We start from the raw sequence: 20,262 nt of genomic DNA, 5'->3' as shown, positions 1-20,262 counted from the left end.
CAAACATAATAGTCTGGAAAGATTGTGGACAAGTATTAACCATGCTTATCAATGAGTAGGTAGAATAAAAGCTTTTTAATGTTTATTCTTTTTCTTTATACACCACAGGGATAGCTTGGATCATAAATGCTCAAGGGCAGCTAGAATTTCTATTTTGTTAAGAACAAAATCTCCCAACAGCTACTCACAACTAATACTGTAATTGAGTGCTTATGTAACACACACACACACACACACACACACACACACTCTCTCACACTTCCCTCCATCTCAGGCCTTTTATACTTGCCTGATAATATTTGGATATAGGTGATTAAATAAAATGTTATTCAAATTAATTTTACCTATTTTTTCCTCTGGAAAAAATTACTAGAAAATTTAAAATTACATCTAAAACTTGTTATATTTCTATTGGACAGTACTGACCTATATATACCCTGAATATTTCTTAAACTTCTCTGGGACTATTTCAGTTTTATTTTTTTAAGTCCAACTGAACTTAAAATGCATTAGAATTTAATTAACCCATGGTGCTATTAGGAGTTAACTGCCTTAATATTAGTTACAACATCTTAAATTTATTATACCTCATCTTTCCTCCTTTCCTTTCACTCCCTCCCTCCTTGCCAAATAAAAATGCTCCTGTACATTCACATTCTCTCTTGTGCTATAGTATAATTTGTGTACATTTTAGCATGTGATATAATGATTTCCTTTCATGTCAGTCTTCCCATCTGGACTGCAAACTCTTAATGGCAGGAACCATATTTTAATCATATTTGCATTCTCAAAACCTAATAAGAGCCTATAACATAGTAGTGGATCAATATATATAGCTTGAGGGTACAACTCTAAACAACAGAGATCCTAAAATTTCAATTATTTCTGCCTAGTTTAGATAAGACACTGTTAAATGCTACTCTCTTGGAATAAAAAATTGTATTTGTAGTTAATATTTCCCCCTAAAATGGACACTTTTTAACTTATAAAAGCAATATCTGACATGCTTTCAAATAATGCAGAAATGCAGAAAGTAGGAAGTGACAATCCTCCCAAAACCCCAGTGTCAGAATTATGAAGGTAATGCAGGCATTACCTTCCAGGCATTCTGGTGACTCTACTCTAGGCGGCAGACTTGAGCCGGCATTTGGAAGGATAACGCCGGACTCCGGAGTTTCGGCGTTTGGTCAAGGACAAAATCACTACCATTACTTTCAAAGGGAAAGGAGAGAGAGAATTGCTGCATTTCTTATCAAATTAAAAAAATTCAATGTTGGCGAATTTTTATGACTTTCTGATGTCACATGGGGAAGATGACAAATTGATTTTTTCCATAGGGCATGAAAGTAGAAAGAGGGTTTAAAATACTGGACAGACTATTCAAATTTGTTACAATTGTAAATTTTAAACAGTTTAGTGGTTGCCAGAGGCAGAGAGTGGGGGTGGTGGTGGTGAAGATGTTCTGAAGGCACAAATTTCCATTTATAAAATAAATAAATTCAGGGGATGAAAGATACAGCATGGTGACTATCGTTAATACTGTGTATATATTTGAAAGCTCCGAGAGTGTAGATCTTAAAAGTTCTCATCACAAACAATTTGTAGCTATTTATGGTGATGGATGTTAACTAGACTTATTGTGGTGATCATTTCATATGTATACACAAATAGTCAATCATCATGTCATAGCCCTGAAACTAATATAATGTTCAATATCAATTATTTCTAAGCAAACAAACCCCAGCTGTGAACTATGAAACCAATCCATTTTACCCAGCTTCTTTACACCATTTTGTGTATGCATGTCTGACCAGCAGCTCTTGAATGTCTAAGATTCTAGGGCCTAGGCATAACTTGCAGAAATGGGCTCTGCCTTTGGTTCATGAAATGCCAATCTCTCCCCTGCTTACTGGATTCCTTTGTACATTCAACTAAGATTTTGATTGCCTGCTGTGTGCTGGGGATCCAACAGTGAGAAAAGCAAAGAAAAGCACCTGTCTTTCAGGTGGGTGCTTACATTCCACTTAGGAAGTAAACAAAATAATCTACAATAACTTCCTCAATATTAGCAGAATAAAATCAAAATCTTTTAGTGTGGTATCAAACACCCCATCTGGTTGGTTTTCAAGCTTTGATAAAGTAGACACTGTTTCAAATTCTTCTATTTCCTTCCCTTTCTTCTCCCTTGGGTTCTGTGTGCTAACCATTTTTCTTGAGAGCACATGCTTTCATCACTGTTGTGTCAATTTGCCTGCCAGTGTTTTGGTGAAGGGAGGGTTAAGTGCAAACAAATGAAATCTTAGTAATGACTGTTGGGTTTGTTTACATTTTCCATTTGGGTACTGAATAGCCATTCATTAAGAGGTAATAATAATGTTGCGCTGTTCATAGGACATTTTAACATGATTAAGGAGTCAAACAAGTACTTCCCCAGGAATCTCTCTTCTCATCTCTGAAATACACGCATCACCTATGATTACTTAATGCATGTTCAAAGGTTGCTCACTGTGTTCTTATTAACCCTTCAATTTGCAAACATAGTGCAGGGAAGTGCAGAAACAAAAAGTGCAAAGGAGGGGAAATGAGAGAAACAAAATCAAAGGCCTTATAGAGATCACTTAATTCAAACCTGCCTCATTCAAACTTGTACTGAGCTAGGCACTGCCCCCGCAATGGACCTGACTGGTCTGTCCAGTGTTGACTTGCAGGGCTGGGGATGAAGGGGGTGGGGGGTTGGCTTTTACATTGATATGATTATGGTTGATATTGCTATTTCCTAGAGGAGAGTGCTGAGGCTGAGGCCTTTCTCCACCCTTCAGGTCCCTCAGGAGATTCCCTCAGGCATACATTCCTTTGCTGGCCATCATTCCTCAAAGAGCCTGCCTAAGTCCCACTACCCCATCACCCTACATACCCTCACACGTACCTCTCTAGTTTGTCAATTTTTTGTTTCAAATAAGATGTGCTTAGTCATAATGAATGAAAATGAGACCTTTTAAAAACATTAAAATAGAAAGTGTTTGAAAAAATTCTTTTTTAAAATAAATTTATTTTTTATTTATTTTTTACATCGTTCTTTTTTTTTTTTTTTACAATGTATACTTTCTCATCTCAGTTATAGTTCCTGTGAAAGTCCCACCACCAATTCACCCTTGTACCATCACCATAATTCCTTGTGCTATTCCCACCCGTTTTGATCCTACTCCCTTCTCACCCCTGCAGAATGTCTCTGGTTTATAGTTGCTTGTTGATTTTTGATTTTCACTTTATTATAATAACTTTTTTCCTGATCCCTTATTTGGATCCTCTAATTCCTCCTATAAGTGAAACCATCTGTATTTTTCTTTTTCTTTCTGGCTTATTTCACTGAGCATTATCCCTTCCAGCTCCATCCTTTTTGCTGCAAATGGCATGAGTTTATCTTTTGCTGAGTAATATTCCATTGTGTATATGTACCATATCTTCTGATCCAGTCATCTATTTTGAGGCATTTGGGTTGTTTCCATAGCTTACCTATTGTAAATAGTGCTGCAATAAACATAATGGTGCAGGTGTCTTTTTGAATTAATGTTTTTGTGTCCTTTGGGTAAATACCTAGGAGTGGAATTGCTGGATCATATGGAAGCTCCATTTTTAGCAGTTTGAGATATCTCCACACTGCTTTCCATAGTGGTGGACCAGTTTACATTTCCACCAGTAGTGCAGGAGAGTTCCTTTTTCTCCACGTCCTTGCCACATTTGTTGTTGCTAGTTTGTTTTTTTTGTTTTTTTTTTTTTTTGATATGTGCCATTCTCACTGGTGAGACACAGGGCAAGCTAGAAATTAGGCAGTTTTAGGGACAGTGCAGGAGGGGACCTCTGAAGAATTTAGGGAGGCTTCAGAGATAAGGACAACCAAGGGAAAGTAACCCATTCCACTAGGAAAAACAAACATCCCAGAACCAAGGACAACATTGTTAATGCTAGTCCTGGTTTCCTTCAGGTGGTAAAGGGAGGCAGAGATTGGAGAAATGGAGAGTGGTTTAATTTATGGACACATTTGAAGGGCAGCTGTTTAACTTCAATGCAGGGATGCCCATCCAGAGGACTGGGCCATAAAGATAAAGATGCAACAAATGGGGAAAGACAGACCTGTTAGATAAGGAATGTGAAGATCCCCCACTCAGTAGCAAATTAAGTGAGACAGCCGAGAACTGACCAATCACAAAGAGACTGGTGGAGCTTTAGAATAATCAGGGAAAGAAAGTATATATTCCCTGAGACACGACTCCACTTTGGCTTCCTTGCCCCTCCCAGGCCTGGTTTCCTGGCCTGGCAGTCCCACTTTATTTCTGCTCTTTTTCTCCTCAATACACTTTTTCTTTCTATAAACAAATTTGCCTCTTCTCGCTTGCTTGCCTGAGCGTCTGCGAAGTTCCTGCTGCGGCTTCGTGAGACACCAACCCGTGGGGGTCTAGCGGCTGGGGCTCAGCGCTGCCCTGCAGCCGGGATCCGTTCCTGGCTGGGAGACTAGGTCTGACAATTCCGGTATCACTGGTATAAGATGGTATCTCATTGTGGTTTTGATTTGCATTTCCCTGATTATGAATGATGTTGAACATTTTGAAATAATTAATTCTTATATTATTGGGAGGGTGATATTAAAAGCAAATATTTGTTCAACCTTTCTTGAAAGTACTTTGTGTCTCAAGAACATAAGGACTATTGTTACTATTTGAGCCTGTAAATTTCCTTATTGGAATCTATCCTGAAGAAATAATAATTGTAGGATAAAATATCTTTGCATATCTTTAACAACATTCTTTTCTTAAAAAAAAAACATATTAAAACAGCTTTACTAGGTATAATGGGTATATACTAAATTTCCATAATTGAAGTGCACAATGTGACATTTTTTCTTTTTTATTTGTAGTTAATTATACATAAAAATTAACTGATTTATAATGATAAATTTTGATACAATTTTAGAGCTTTTTCAGTCCTCTTTCTTTCTTCTATCCATAACTTTCCCACCTTGCCCCTGAAAACCACTGTTCTATGTCCTGTCACTATAGGTTAGATTTGCATTTTCTAGAAATTTGTGTGAATGGTATCCTACAGAATGATTTGTTCTGATTTCTTTTCTTTGCCCATGTATTTTGAGATTTATGCATGGTGATTATTTCTGAGTAGTATTTATTATGTGGTTGGAGATACCATAATCTATTTATCCAATTACCTTGAGGGAAATTTGGGTTGTTTCAAGTTTTGGACTACTACAAATAAAGTTGTTATGTACATCATTAGTCTTTTTGTGGACATATGCTTTCATTTTTTTTAAATGTATATAATGGCCCCAGTATATGTTTAACTTTTAAAGAAATTGTAGAGCTGTTTCTCCAAAGTAGTAATATTTTAAAACCCACCAGTTTTAGCCATTCAATAGGTAAGTAGTGGTATTTCCTAGTGGTTTTAATTTTTGATTTCCCAAGTGACTAATGTTACTGAACATCTTTTTTAGATGCTTATTTGCCATGAGTATATATTTTTTGATGAATTCCATATAAATATTTTGTCCTTTTAAAAAATCTGGGTAGTTTATTTTTTTTCAGAGTTCCTTGTATATTCTGAATGAAAGTCCTTATCAGGTATGTGATTTGCAGATGTTCTTTTGCAGTATATCGATTGTTTTTTTTTCATCTTCTTTTTTTTTTTTTTTTTCATTTGGGATCTTGCTTTTATTTATTTTTTTTTAAATAATAAATTTTATTGTTATATTCCCCATACAATTGCAGCTCCCCCATTCTGACCCCAATCCCTCCCCTCCCGCCCCAGCCCCCCCAAAAGTGTCTCTGGTTCATAGTTTTTTGTTGATTTTGATTTTCACTTTCTTAAAGTTATTCATTTTCCTGGTCCCTTATTTAAGTTTTCTAGATTCCTGTTATGAGTGAGACCATCCGGTATTTTTCTTTTTTTTTTGGCTTATTTCGCTGAGCATGATCCCTTCCAGCGCCATCCATGTTGCTGCAAATTGCATGTGTTTATCTTTTTTGAATGCTGAGTAATATTCCATGGTATATATGTACCACATCTTCTTGATCCAGTCATCTATTTTTGGGCATTTGGATTGTTTCCAAAGCTTAGCTATTGTAAACAGTGCTGCTGTAAACATAGGGGTGCAGGTGCTCTTTGGAATTGATGTTTCTGTGTCTTCTGGGTAAATACCTAGGAGTGGAATTGCTGGATCATATGGAAGTTCTATGTTTAGTAGGTCCAGAAATCTCCACACAGCTTTCCATAGTGGTTGGACCAGTTTGCACTCCCACCAACAGTGCAGAAGAGTTCCTTTTTCTCCACACCCTCGCCAACATTTGTTGTTGCTAGTTTTTTTAATATGTGCCATTCTCACTGGTGTAAGATGGTATCTCAAGGTAGTTTTGATTTGCATTTCCCTGATGACAAGTGATGTTGAACATTTTTTCATATGCCTGTTGGCCATTTGCATTTCCTCTTCAGAGAAGTTTCTTTTTAGCTCTTTTGCCCATTTTTTGACTGGATTATTTTCTTTGTTGTTGTTGAGTCTCGTCAGCTCTTTGCAGATTTTTGTGATCAGTCCTTTATCATTAGTGTTGGGTGCAAAAATGTTCTCCCAGTTGGTGGGGTTTCTCCTTGTTTTTGTTATTGTCTCTTTTGCTGTGCAGAAGCTCTTTAATTTGATGTAGTCCCAGCTGTTTATCTTCGCCTTCACTATCACTGCTTTGGGTGATGTGTCTGTAAAGATGTCTTTGATGTGCAAATCACGTAGTGTTTCGCCTATATTTCCTTCTATATATTTTATGGTTTCAGGTCTTATGTCTAGTTCTTTAATCCATTTTGAGTTGATTTTTGTGTATGGTGTGAGGTAGTGGTCAAGCTTCATTCTTTTGCATGTAGCGACCCAGTTTTCCCAGCACCATTTATTGAACAAACTTTCTTTGCTCCAATGCATAGTCTTTGCTCCTTTGTCAAAGATTAGTTGACCATAAATCTGTGGGTTTATTTCTGGATTTTCTATTCGATTCCATTGGTCTGTATGTCTGTTCTTGTTCCAATACCATGCAGTTTTGATGATTATGGCTCTGTAGTATAGTTTGAAGTCTGGGAGTGTGATGCCTCCATTCCCTTCTTTTTTTTTCAGGAGAGCTTTGGCTATTTGGGGTTTTTTGTGATTCCATATGAATTTCATCAATAATTGTTCTATTTCTTTGAAGAATGACATTGAAATTTTGATTGGAATAGCATTGAATCTGTATATTGCTTTTGGAAGGATGGCCATTTTAATAATGTTTATTCTTCTAATCCATGAGCAGGGGATGTCTTTCCATTTCTTTGTGTCTTCTTCTATTTCTTTTAACAGTGTTTTATAGTTTTCTTTGTATAGGTCCTTTACCTCTTTTGTTAGATTTATTCCCAAATATTTGATTTTTTTTGTTTCAATAACAAAAGGGATGGTTTTTTTGATTTCTTCTTCTTCAGATTTATTGTTTGTGTATAGGAAGGCTACTGACTTTTGCGTGTTGATTTTGTATCCTGCCACTTTACTGAACTGACTGATGAGTTGAATTAGTTTTTCTGTGGAGTTTTGGGGTTCTCTATGTATAATATCATATCATCTGCAAATAGTGATAGTTTGACTTCTTCTTTTCCTATTTGGATTCCTTGGATGTCTTTCTCTTGTCTTATTGCTCTGGCTAGGACTTCCAGTATTATATTGAAAAGCAGTGGTGAGAGTGGGCATCCTTGTCTTGTTCCAGATCTTAATGGAATTGCTTTCAGCTTTTCACCATTGAGAATGATACTGGCTGTTGGCTTGTCATAGATGGCCTTTATGATGTTGAGGTATGTTCCTTGTATCCCAAGAATTTCAAGGGCTTTTATCATGAATGGGTGTTGCACTTTGTCGAAAGCTTTCTCAGCATCTATTGATATTATCATTTGGTTTTTATATTTCTTTTTGTTGATGTGCTGGATAACGTTGATTGATTTTCGGATGTTAAACCATCCTTGTGTCCCTGGAATGAATCCTACTTGGTCGTGGTGAATTATCTTATGGATACATTGTTGGATTCTGATAGCTAAAATTTTATTGAGGATTTTTGCATCAGTGTTCATTAGGGAGATTGGCCTGTAGTTTTCCTTTGTTGTGTTGTCCTTGTTCGGTTTTGGTATTAGTGTAATGTTGGCTTCATAGAACATGTTTGGTATTGTCCCTTCCTTCTCAATTTTCTGGAAGAGTTTGTGAAGGATAGGCACTAATTCATCTCTGAATGTTTGGTAGAATTCATTTGTAAATCCATCAGGTCCTGGGCTTTTGTTTTTGGGGAGGTTTTTGATTACCATTTCAATTTCGCTGCTTGTAATTGGTCTGTTTAGGTGTTCTATTTCTTCTTTATCTAGCTTTGCGTGATTGTAGAGTTGTAGGAATTTGTCCATCTCCTCTAGAATGTTAAACTTGTTTCCATATAACTCTTCATAGTAGTTACTGATTATTCTTTTGATTTCTGCTGTGTCCGTTGTGATTTCTCCTCTTTCATTGATGATCCTGTTTATTTGTGCTTTCTCCCTTTTTTCCTTTGTGAGCCTGGCTAGGGGTTTGTCTATTTTATTGATTTTTTCAAAGAACCAGCTCTTGGTTTCATTGATCTTTTGGATTGTTTTTTTAGTTTCAATTTCATTTATTTCTGCTTTGGTTTTTATTATTTCTTTTCTTCTACTGGTTTCGGGGTTTTTTTGTTGTTCTTTTTCTAGATCTTTGAGCTTCAAGATTAGGTTGTTTCTTTGAGTTCTTTCTTGTTTCTTGATGTGAGCTTCTATTGCTATATATTTTCCTCTTATTACTGCTTTTGCTGCATCCCATACATTTAGGATATTGGTGTCCTCCTTGTCGTTCAATTCAAAAAATTTTTTAATTTCTTCTTTGATCTCCTCATTAGTCCAGTGGTCTTCCAGTAGTGTGGTTTTTAATCTCCATGAGGTAGGAAAGTTCCTTGCCTTCTTTTTATGGTTTATTTCTAGTTTGATGCCTTCATGGTCAGAAAAGATGGTTGATATGATTTCAATCTTGGTGTATCTGTTGATGTTTGTCTTGTGCCCCAGTATGTGATCGATCCTGGAGAATGATCCGTGTGCACTTGAGAAAAATGTGTACTCCGTTTTTTTGGGGTTTAGTGTTCTATAGATGTCTGTTAAGCCCAATTGCTCTAGGTCCTTATTTAGAGCTTTGGTTTCTTTACTTATTTTCTGTCTTGTTGATCTATCCATTGTTGATAGTGGTGTGTTGAAGTCTCCCACTACGTATGTGTTTTCTCTGATGTCTGTTTTCAGAGAGGACAACAGTTGTCTGATATATTTTGGTGCTCCTTCGTTTGGTGAGTATATGTTAATGAGTGTTATTTCTTCTTGAAGTATTGTCCCCTTGATCATAATGTAGTGACCATTGGGGTCTCTTTTTATCTTTTTGAGTTTGAAATCTGTTTTATCTGATATAAGTATAGCTGTTCTTGCTTTCTTTTTTGGTCCATTTGCTTGTAGGATTGTTTTCCATCCTTTAACTTTGAGCCTATTTTTATCTTTTGTAGCTAAATGTGTTTCCTGGAGACAGCAAAAGGTTGGATTTTGTTTCTTAATCCAGGCTGCAACTCTGTGTCTTTTTATTGAAGAGTTTAGTCCATTTACATTTAGAGTTAATATTGATATGTTAACATCTGTATTTGCCATTGTGTTTGTCTTTCCTTTGATTTTATTTATTTATTCTTTTAATAACCTTTTTTTTTTGGCCTTCTTTCATTGTTATTCATCCCTCTGAGGTTCTGGCTTTAGGACTCCTTGTAGTATTTTTTGGAGTGGGGGTTTAGTCGTAATGAAATTCCAGAGTTTCTGTTTGTCTGAGAAGGTCCATATTCTTTCTTCAAAGAGGAAGGAGAGCTTTGCGCGATAGAGTATTCTTGGTTGGCATCTGTTTTCTTGGAGTCTGTTGACTATGTCCCTCCACTCTCTCCTTGCCTGTAGTGTTTCTTCGGAGAAGTCTGATGTCAGCCTGATTGGCTTTCCTTTGAATGTTATCTGTTTCTTCCCTCTTGCCAGCTTCATTATTTTTTCCTTGTCCTGGATTCTTGGGAGCTTTACTATTATGTGTCTTGCTGTATTTTTCCTTTCGTCGTGGAAGTTTGGTGTTCTTCTTGCTTCTTGTATATCAATTTTCAGCTCCTTCTTCACATTTGGGAAGTTCTCTTCAATTATCTCTTTGAAAATTTTCTCTGTTCCTACTTTTCTCTCCTCTCCTTCTGGTATTCCTATAACTCTTATATTTCCTTTCCTCATGGAGTCAGATAGTCCCCGTAGTCTTTCTTCGTTCTTTTTCCTTCGTACTTCTCTTTCCTTTTCTGTTTTGGTTCTTTTTATTTCTGTGTCTTCAAGAGAACTTATTCGTTCTTCCATTTCATCTATTCTGCTTTCATTGCTTTTCCCAGAATTCTTTAGTTCTTCCATTAATTCTTTGATCTCCTGCATTTCTTTTACTTCCCTCTTTAGGGACTCAATTTCTTTCTTCTGATCATTGATTATTTTTCCCTTATCATTGTTTTCCTTTATGACTTCTGTCAGTTTTTTAATCACGGCAATTTTAAATTTTCTTTCTGGAAGGCTCAGAATTTCTTCCAAGTTACTGTCGTTGCAATCTGGGGGCTGGTTTTCTTTTTGTGGTGTGCTTTTTCCCTGGGGAGTAGCTAGGTTGCGTGTGGTTCTTCTCCTCCCTACTGTCTGTTTTCTAATTTGCCGTATGCGTTGGGACACTGTGTAGTTGGGACTGGCCGGCATCTTGGGTGAGCTTCTCTGCTCCCCTCTGGTTCCTCCAGGAGTCATCTGTCAGTTTCAAGCAGTCTTTACTGGAGAAAGGTCCCTGTTCTAAAATGCCGATGTGGGGACACACTCCCCTGTGCGCCTGGTCTGCCCCGGCGGTGGGTTCCTGCTCCCCCTCTGAGCTTGGACTGCAGGCCAGAGGGGGTCTGGCGTGGGCGAACTTCCCCCGCTCACCTCTGGCTCCTGAGGAAGCCTTCTGTAGGTTGTCTTTACTGAAGAAATGTCCCTGTTCTAAAATGGTGATGTGGGACACACTCCCTGTGCGTCCAGTCTCAGGCACACTCTTCTGCGCGCCTGGTCTGCCCCGGCTGTGGGTGCTCGCTCCCCCTGTGGGCTCAGACTACTGGTCGGAAGGGGCCCGGTGTGGGCTAACTCCCCAGCTGGCCACTAGCTCCTTCAGGAGCCTCTGCTGGTTTCAAGTCGCTAGGTGGCGCCAGAGATCTCTCCTAGAGCCCTTGGGGAGCTGATTATCCACCCCGTGGGACAGGGAACAGAGCGGGGATGGTAGGGTACACCTCAACTGCTTTGGGGTGCTGTGTCGGCGTTGTGCCCCACCGTCGTGGGGAACGCATGCCCCTAATTTTGTGCCCCGAGTCTCAGTTCCAAAGCCCTCAGTTCCAGGACGCGGGCTGTAGCCCAGTTCAGTGGCGCGGGAATGGCACCTTTTGAATCCCGCTCCAGTGCCTGGGCGCCTGGTTCCTGCTCACATGGTGAGGGACTCCGCGCGTCTCCCCGCAAGCCTAGGTCGCAGGCGCGGGAGCCTGGGCAGTTGCGATCCGATCCGGATCCGCGTTTGCTTTTCAACCGCACTGCTTTTTCAACTGCTCTGCTTTTCCGCGCGATCCTGTTTCTGCTCAGCGCTGCCTTTCCGCGCAATCCAGATCCTGATCCGCGTCTGCTTTTCCAGCGAGCCGCTTTTCCGTGCAGGCTTACCGGGCGGCCGGGGCTGTGTGCTGGGGCTGGTCTCCTCCCCGGGGGCGGGGTCTCTCTTCAATGGCGCCTGGAGCTCACCGCCTGGCGAATCCTGCAGAATTCTCCACAGCTCCCGTTCACGGGGTGTGGTGGCTGCAATAGTTCCTTTCCACTCACAGTCCCGCTTGCTGCGTCGTTTGTTCTTGTTGGTCGTTTTGGTTTGTTGTTTCCCTCCTCTCTGCGGGTCGGAGAGTGCCGCCTCTGTGGGCGGGGGAGGGGAGCAGGGTTCTGCGCTTCCCTCCCTTCTAGTCCTCTTTTATGGCCACTTTCTTCTTCGGGCAGTTTGCTGGCGTCACCCGTTTATCTTCCGTGTCCCGGTTTTCACTGGGACCTGCCGCTTTTCCTCCCTATTAACTTTTTTTAATGGGAGATCTTACTCGCAGCGTCTCCTCGCCGCCATGTTGCTCCGCCCCCTCTTTTTTTTTCATCTTCTAATAGTGTTTTTTAAAGAACAAAAATCTTAATTTTTTTAAAGATTTATTTTATTGATTTATACACACAAGAGCTGGGGTGCAGGCCTGAGCTGCAGGGAGTGAGAGGATCCACCAGAGTGGGGAGCAGAACAGTCAGATTTACTGAAATACACTACTGGCTTGATAGTGCTGAGACTCAACCCCTTGTGCCCCCAGGGAGGCCCCTTTCTCCATTTTTTGCACCATTGTCAAACATCAATTTTTATTCTGTTTCGTTGATCTGTTCCACTATTTTTATTTTAAAATACCATTACTTTCAAAGTTTTATAAACTACATGTTAATTACCAAAAAACTGGAAGACAAACAAAAAAGCTGATAAAAATCACCCAAAACCCAAGTACTTGACATAAATGTGGTTAATATTTTGGCATTTTGTTCCAGTTTTCTTTCTTAGGCATTTTTTTTTTCATATTTATTTTTGGAAAAAGCTTTACATCCTTTAAGGAATATGTATAATTAACTTTATAGTACACAACATGGCAGACATCAGCTTAACAAGGGATAAAATTAACATCACCAGTCATGGGACAAATCACCATTGTCTGCTTTCTGATGTGATGCACTGAGGAAAGCACTGTGGTATTGCTGCCAAAATGCATAAATCATGAGACATCCTGCAAAGCCCAGCTGAGGGAAGCTCTACAAGGTAACTCAACTGTGTGCTCCCAAAATGTCTAGGTCACAAAAAACAAGAAAGACTGAAGAATTGTTTCAGCTTGAAGGAGAATAAAGAAAGGTGACAGGGCCTCCCTAGTGGTACAATGGGTTAAGTCTCAGCACTATGAAGCTATTGGTAGCAGTGAGAATTTGATCCCTGGCCTGGGAGCAAACCCACACGGCACATTTGTTAATTGTATGTTTAGTTTATAACACTTTCAAAAAGTTATGTATTATGTATTTGTTTGATCAGTCGCAAATAAAGGTTACTAAGATATCCCATATGACTGTGGATTTGTCTCTCTGTACATATAGTTCTGCCAGTTTTTGGTTTGTATCGTTAGAGATTACATTATTGGGTATATGTAACAGAATCATTGTATCTTCCTGGTGTAATACATTTTTATCACTAATATATCTAATCCTATTAATGATTTGGCAGTAAAGCCTGTTTTATTTGGGAGTAATGTAATGGTCAAAGGGGTCAAAAGGTACAAACTTCTAGTTATAAAATAAATAAATCATGAGGATGTAATGTACAGCATTGTTACTATAGTTACTAGCACTACATTGCATATTTGAAAGTTGCTGAGTATATCTTAAAAGTTCTCATTACAAGAACAATTTTTTAAACTTTATATGGTGATGGAAGAGATAACTATTAATAGATTTATTGTGGGATCATTTTGTAACCAGGGGCTAAAGCCAAAGACTGTGGCACCCCTGGAAGGGGGGTGCTGGTGAGGATGAATAACCCCAGGAAAAATACAAATGAAGTATCCATGGGGCTGGAGACAATGATAAGAAATAAAAGGGGGGCCTCCCTGGTGGCACAAAGGGTTAAGTCTCAGCACTATCACCTTGACAGCCTGAGTTTCATCCCTAGTCAGGGAGCTAACCCACATACGGCCACAGCAGACCTCTTCTGTCTCACCCGCTGCTCCCCTTAGCGTATTTCAGTAAATCCACCTGTCTTGTTCCCCGCTATGACTCTGGTGAATACTCTCACCCTCCCAGCACCTCTGGCCTACACCCCAGCACTTGTATGCATAAATAAATAAATCTTTTATCAAAAAAAGAAATAAGAGGGACTGCAGATCAGCCTTCAGGATCTCAGTGTTTTCGGATCTTCAGCCATTCCAGGGTCAGCCATTTTGTAACCGGTGGCTGAAGCCAAAGACTGTTATAGGTGCATCCCCTGGATGCACCTGGGATGCTGGTGAGGATAGATAGCCCCAAGGAAAATGCAGACAAAGTATTGCATTTAGGGTAGAGACTCTGATAAGAAATATAAGGGACTGCAGAAGCAGCCCTCGGCATTCAGCGGTTGGGATTTCAGCGCTTTCAGATTTTCGGCAATTGAGGGGTCAGCAATTTCTCCCCACCATGTCGATCTTCCCGAAGGCTATTGTGGGCCTCTGAAGAACGTGGAGAGGCTTCCAGCAGCCAACCTCAGAGAGGAAAATTTGGAGGCTTTGCAAGTAGCCAAGCGACTGAAACTGTTTCTGGTTTAGGGGCTGTTACAGCCTGGCAGGGAAGGCAAAGAGCCTGAGCGAGTGTCTCGCTGAGGTGCGTGATTGTGGCTGTTTATCAGGTCTTTTGGCCGTGCAGCTGCTGTTTTCAGTGTTGCTTGTCTGGGCTGGGGCATCTCAGCAGCTCTGGTGGGCATCTCCTGTGGCGTCTTAGGCTGTCTTCGTGAGTTGGATCCTGGCCTGTGGTCTGGCTGCCACCAGCTCCAGGCCCTCAGTGGCGGGAAGATGTCATCTCGGGAGCCTTTGTGTTTAGGACTTTAAAACACTGGATCCTGCTTTGGGTGAGGAAAACAGCCATTTGTGGCCTTACTACTCTTTGTTTTTCCTTGTTTGTTAAGTAAATCCTATTACTATTGTTCTCTGAACCTGAGTACTCTGGCAATTGTGCACACGGGTGAAGAGCTCAATGACCAGCAAACTATTTGGGCAGTGTCCTTGGCTAGTTTTAGTGCCCCTCGCTGCCCTGTATCCATTTCATAATACATATGAATATAAAATTCACTATATTATATATATCAATTATATCTCAAAAAATATAGCTACATTAACTTTCTTTTGGTTAGTGTTCATATGGTATTTATTTAAATTTTTTTTGTTTGTTTTTGGTAAGCAGCACGTAGTTGTAGATGTGCTTTTCTATGTGAGTGTTTTCTCTACTTTGACAATCAATCTTTTATTTGGAGTGTTTGGTTTATTTATATTTAATACCATTACTGATATGTTGTTGTTTAAATCCACCATATCACTAGTGCTTTCTACTTGTCCCATTGCTTCTATGTTCTTTTTTCTCTTCTTTATTGGCATCTTTTAAATATAATATTGTCTACTATTCCATTTCTCCCATCTATTATCTTGGTAGTTGTATCTGATGTCTCTGGGACCTGTGTGGTGTCTTCTCAGCCTACTTGAGATTTCTGCTTGCAATGTAGTAGACCCTTTCTTGCGAGCATCGTCTTGTCTTAGGTGAGCAACACATCATATCAAACATTCATATCAAACATCCAACATGGATTTTTTTTTTTTCATTTTGGGCTCCAGAGACCTCTGCAATACCAAGAGACCAAGTATAGTCTGGAAGAGCAGGGGAGTGAATGCTCTCAAGGCAACTCTCAACGTGTAGAGTCAGCTGCTGGTGGATAAGTGCTCCAGCCCCCATCCAGGATGACAGGTATGAGACACATTCTGTAGGATTCTGGGATGGTCCCTGTGTGTGCTAGTCCCTGTTGGCCACATTGATGACCTTGGTAACATGCCCTATGACATTATTCCTTTCTATAGTCTTGCTCCCTCACTCCTGTATCCTAGGATCACCTAGCAAGTAAACTGTGCATACCAGTTCTTACACCAGGGTCTGATATCTTTTTGTTGGGAACCAAAACTACCACATGTTACTAGAAATGGTACTAGAAAACTGAATTAGGATGAACCTCTAGAACTGGTTCACTTACTGTTGAGATGACAACAGTTTTTCTTGTTGATGGAAGGGGAGTGATAATATCTGGCATGCTCACAATTACTCATATTTTCTTGTTTCATGCATTGGGTGAGGTGTTGGTGGAATAAGAAACTGAATTATGCAATAGGGCTAGCATTTGGAAAATATCAGTGGAATAGATTATAAGAATTATAGAGTTGATGGACTTTTGTTAATTGCCTTGAAAGCCTCAAAGAAGAGAATGAAGGTTTGGTTCAGACAACTGTAAACTCAATTCAGACCATGAAAGCGAGAGGGCCTTAATGGCAATGTTTAAAGAGATCTCCATTGGACATGGAACTCTTGGGTGACAGACAAAGGATAGTGTATTTCTTAAAGTAACAACAATATCCAGAGTATCCTTTCTTGAGCTTGCTCCCAAAACCCAAAATCCTACAGGAGGAAAATCAGTTGATACCTGACTATATATGGTGGGTTCTTGAGCTTAGAAAACCCTAGTACTTTATAATGGGCCATAAGCAATCTTTCCAATCTCTGCCCTGGGCAGAGACATTATATCTATCATTAAACAAAAATTCCCTTTGCTCTAGAAGGAGACATTGTATCTATTTTCCAAGGGTGTTTACTCTTTATAAACATTCTTTTTTTAAAAAAAGATTGATTTATTTACACAAGAACCGGGGTACAGGTCAGATGTGGGGGAGGGTGAGAGGATTCACCAGAGACAGAGCGGAGAACAGAACAGGTAGACTGACTGAAATACACTGCTGAGGGGAGCAGCAGGCGAGACCGGAGAGGTGGGTATCTCTGTAGCCAGTGGGGCCAGAACTAGCACTGCAGAGGCTGTGGACAGCTTCTCAGCTCTGCGCTCAACTGCTTGCGCCACCAGGGAGGCCCTTTTATAAACATTCTTGACAAGATAGTCTGGAAAAAACAGTCAGTCTCTGCTCTTAAGACATGCAGAAACCTGAGATACCCATGGAGAATTGTCTTCCAAACAATGTACATCTTTTGTTTCTAAACAATTTTCACCTAGCATATTTTAACATGAATATGCCACTCCATCAATTAAGGGGGCTGATCAATTTCACCAACAGGGGCTGAGACCAAATCTGATTAATTTGTATCAGACAGCATTTAATTAAGACTACAATCAACATGACTCCAAATAGCAGGATGGATTCCTGCCTTGCTCTCAAACCTGCTTCCTCACCAAAGGTTCTGGATTTAATCAGTTGAACAACTCTCAGAAATCATCAGGGTCTATCTCAGAAAACTAAGAGGCTTTTTCTTTAAGTGTTGAACTTTCCAGTTGACCCAAGGCATTAGTTTAGATTCAGCATGTTGTATTCGTAATTGCACAGATTCTGCCTTGGTTTTAAGTAGTCTATCATCCCTAACAATTCTGACTACTGAGTTAAAACTGACCTGAATGTCTTTGAGGACCAAGATGGTATCATTGATCACTTCAGCTAGAGTAAGAATTGAATTCTGCATCATCTTTTTTAATTGGATGGCTTCCATTGTAGGAATAGGACTCATGCCCTGTCCGTTCTACTAACTGAATGGAATTTCTTTGTCCCATGGGATGTTGGAGAATGGGAAGCAAACATTCAGAGGTAGTGAGGTATGTTCTGTAGGAGAGGTATAAGAGCTAGAGTTAGCCTTTGCTTTTTTTCAATAAACTTTTTGTTTAAGGGGAATGGCTAGCGAATTGTGGTCAGAGCTGTCTGATGGGGATGGCAGAGTCACAGTGTCGTTTAAGATCTTGCAACAGTTTGGGAGAGTTGCATCAAGGCATTTTCCTGGGAGAAAAAGGCTCCAGGAGCAGCTCTGAGAGATGAAGTATGATTAATGTCTCCCCTGTCTGACCCAGGGCTTATAGTGTTCTCAGGTGCTATGGTTGTTGTGCTCCCTTTGTTTCTGCAAATCACTTGTGTCCATTCCAGTAACTGCAGCTTTGTCTCTTTTCTCATCATGCCCTATTCACACCTTGCACTACAGGTGCAAGAGGGGCAGGCACATTTTTTATAAAATACAGAGAGATTCTTTATGCTCCCACTTGGACCTTCATGGGCTACTGTAGGAGGACTTGATGAGCAGTATACTCAACCAAGTGGTTATTATTCTTATGATCTAGGACCATGTCCATGCAACAAGAATGCAAGTGACTGAAAAAGAGTTAAATTTGAATCGATTAGGCCTCCTCTTGACCAGTCTGCCACTTGGAGCATTTGCCAACCCAGCTGTCTCTGTGTTGCCATTAAGACAAATAGAACGCCATATAATAACCAAGAGTGGTCAGGGCAAATTTTCAAAATGCTGCTGTGTAGTCCTCCATTCCTTTTATCCAGAACATTATTCAAAAAGTAACTGTCCATTTCTGGACAGAGCTGTATTCAGTGCCACACTGCTTTACCAAGTTGTGTGGGTCAGGAGAAGGTGAGGAAGATAGAATCAGAAATATTTTTTTAATTAAACTTTGTATGTGAGATAATTGCACACACACACAAACACACACACAGTTGTAAGAAATAATACAGAGACATATCATGTGCCTTTTAAGCAGTTTTCCCTAATGGTAACATTTTGCACAATTATAGCATAATATCTCATGGATATGGGTAAACTACAGAATACTTATATTACTAAATAATTCCTTATGCTACCATTTTAAAGCCACAGTCATTACTCCTTCCTTAACTTCTGGCAACCACTAAGCTGTTCTCCATTTCTATACTTTTGTCATTGCAAGGATGTTTTATAAATAGACTCATCAAGTGTTATGGAAAGCATCCAGCATCTCTCATTGAGTGTAATGTCAGCTGCATTTTTTTTTTCTAGATGGTCTTTATCTAATAGTAGAAGCTTCACTCTATTTCTATTTTTCTAAGCATTTTAAGGTGCTGAATTTTGTCAAATGCTTCTTCTATATTGATTGATATGTTTGTGTGATTTTTCTTCTTTACATGGTTATAGGTTTCCTTGACTGCCAGAGAGACTGAATGATGTGAATTCCATCACATGCTCCCAGTTTACTTAGTATGGCCTCGAATTTTTTGAGAGCTTATGGAGGTGTGATAATGTTGCAATCAGATGTAAATAGCCAACTGTGTCACATGGACTCTGCCTCCTACCTTTTAGGAACTGTGGGAGCTTGAGAGGAGACTCTAGGAGGGAGGGGCAGTTACTAGCTGATATCCAGGAAGAAACTGGGGACTCAGCCCTACAACTGCACAGAAATTAACTCTGCCCACACCTGAGGGAGCAGTCTGGAAGCAGATCTCCTGACCACTGCTCAAATCTCATTTCCTCCAGGTGACAATGCATCCCGGCTGGCACCTTAATTGCAGCTTTGTGAGATTGAACAGAGAATCCAGATTAGCCACACCCAGACTTCTGACCCTCAGAAACTGCAATAACAAATGTGTGGTGTTTCAAGCTACTCAATTTGTGGCAATCTATTACATAGCAATAGATAATGGACACGCCAACCATTAGAACATCAACTATTGGTGAAAACTTGGGTCATCAGAAGGTAGAGGCACGCATGATAAATTCTGACCCACATATTCCTGGCAAAGGGCAGGAAAGTTTCTGTATCCATCATGCAGGACTGCAAACATATCCTGGAGACCTCTGTGGCATGCGGGAATGAGTTTGTCTACATCTTGGTAGGTTCATGTGAAAATGGAAATAGTTATGAGCTCTACTTCATAAGGTGGTTGTAAGAATTACAGGATAATGCAGGCAAAGTTGCTCAGTACTGGGCTGGCACCTTTCATTGGGTCTGTCCCATGAGTGTAGCTCTTGCTGTTTTAATATTTCAATGTTTCTGTCAACATTTTCAAACATTATGGCAAATGATTTGCAGCCTCTCTCCTCCCCCCACATCAACTAGTCATCCAACAGGTCAATCCGACAAAGACCACCCAGATTTAAAGCATTGTTTGGTGCAACTTTGTCTGAATTTTTCACAGAACCAAACAACATTTCGCGTTTTCCTACAACTCTCACCACCCAACAAGAAAACCCCCAAACCAGCCTCGTCTTCCAAACACTCCAGTAATTGGGCTTCTCAGAAATAACCACATTTATGGTTAATAAAGACCTCAATGAAAAGTTCATTAAGGTTTTTCTGTTCCAATAAAAGAACACTGCCTCCCAAGAGGGGACTCTTCAATTCTACGATTTCCTCCCTGCAGAAAGCGGGTAAAGAGGAGTCCTGAGGCGTGGCCTCTCGGCTTTTGGGGGGCGTGGGGATCCGGAGCCCCTCGGAAATGCGGGAGACGCTGGTAAACGCGGGTCGTGCCTTAA

General features: G+C 40.0%; 1 protein-coding gene across 1 annotated transcript in view; it reads left to right on the top strand.

Annotated features, from left to right (window-relative positions):
* Positions 1 to 15,556: 15,556 nt before the first annotated feature.
* TMEM45A (transmembrane protein 45A) overlaps positions 15,557 to 20,262 on the top strand; it is a 103,208-nt gene continuing 98,502 nt past the window's right edge. Inside the window, exon 1 of the transcript XR_005128064.2 lies at positions 15,557 to 15,678. The gene's annotated coding sequence lies outside the window, so the exon portion shown is untranslated. The remainder of the gene's footprint in view (positions 15,679 to 20,262) is intronic.

Source organism: Talpa occidentalis, unplaced genomic scaffold (assembly GCF_014898055.3).
Source record: "Talpa occidentalis isolate TD23 unplaced genomic scaffold, MPIMG_talOcc4v2.1 talOcc4.4, whole genome shotgun sequence".
Taxonomy (NCBI): Eukaryota; Metazoa; Chordata; class Mammalia; order Eulipotyphla; family Talpidae; genus Talpa; species Talpa occidentalis.
This window is presented reverse-complemented; position numbering and strand designations above follow the sequence as displayed.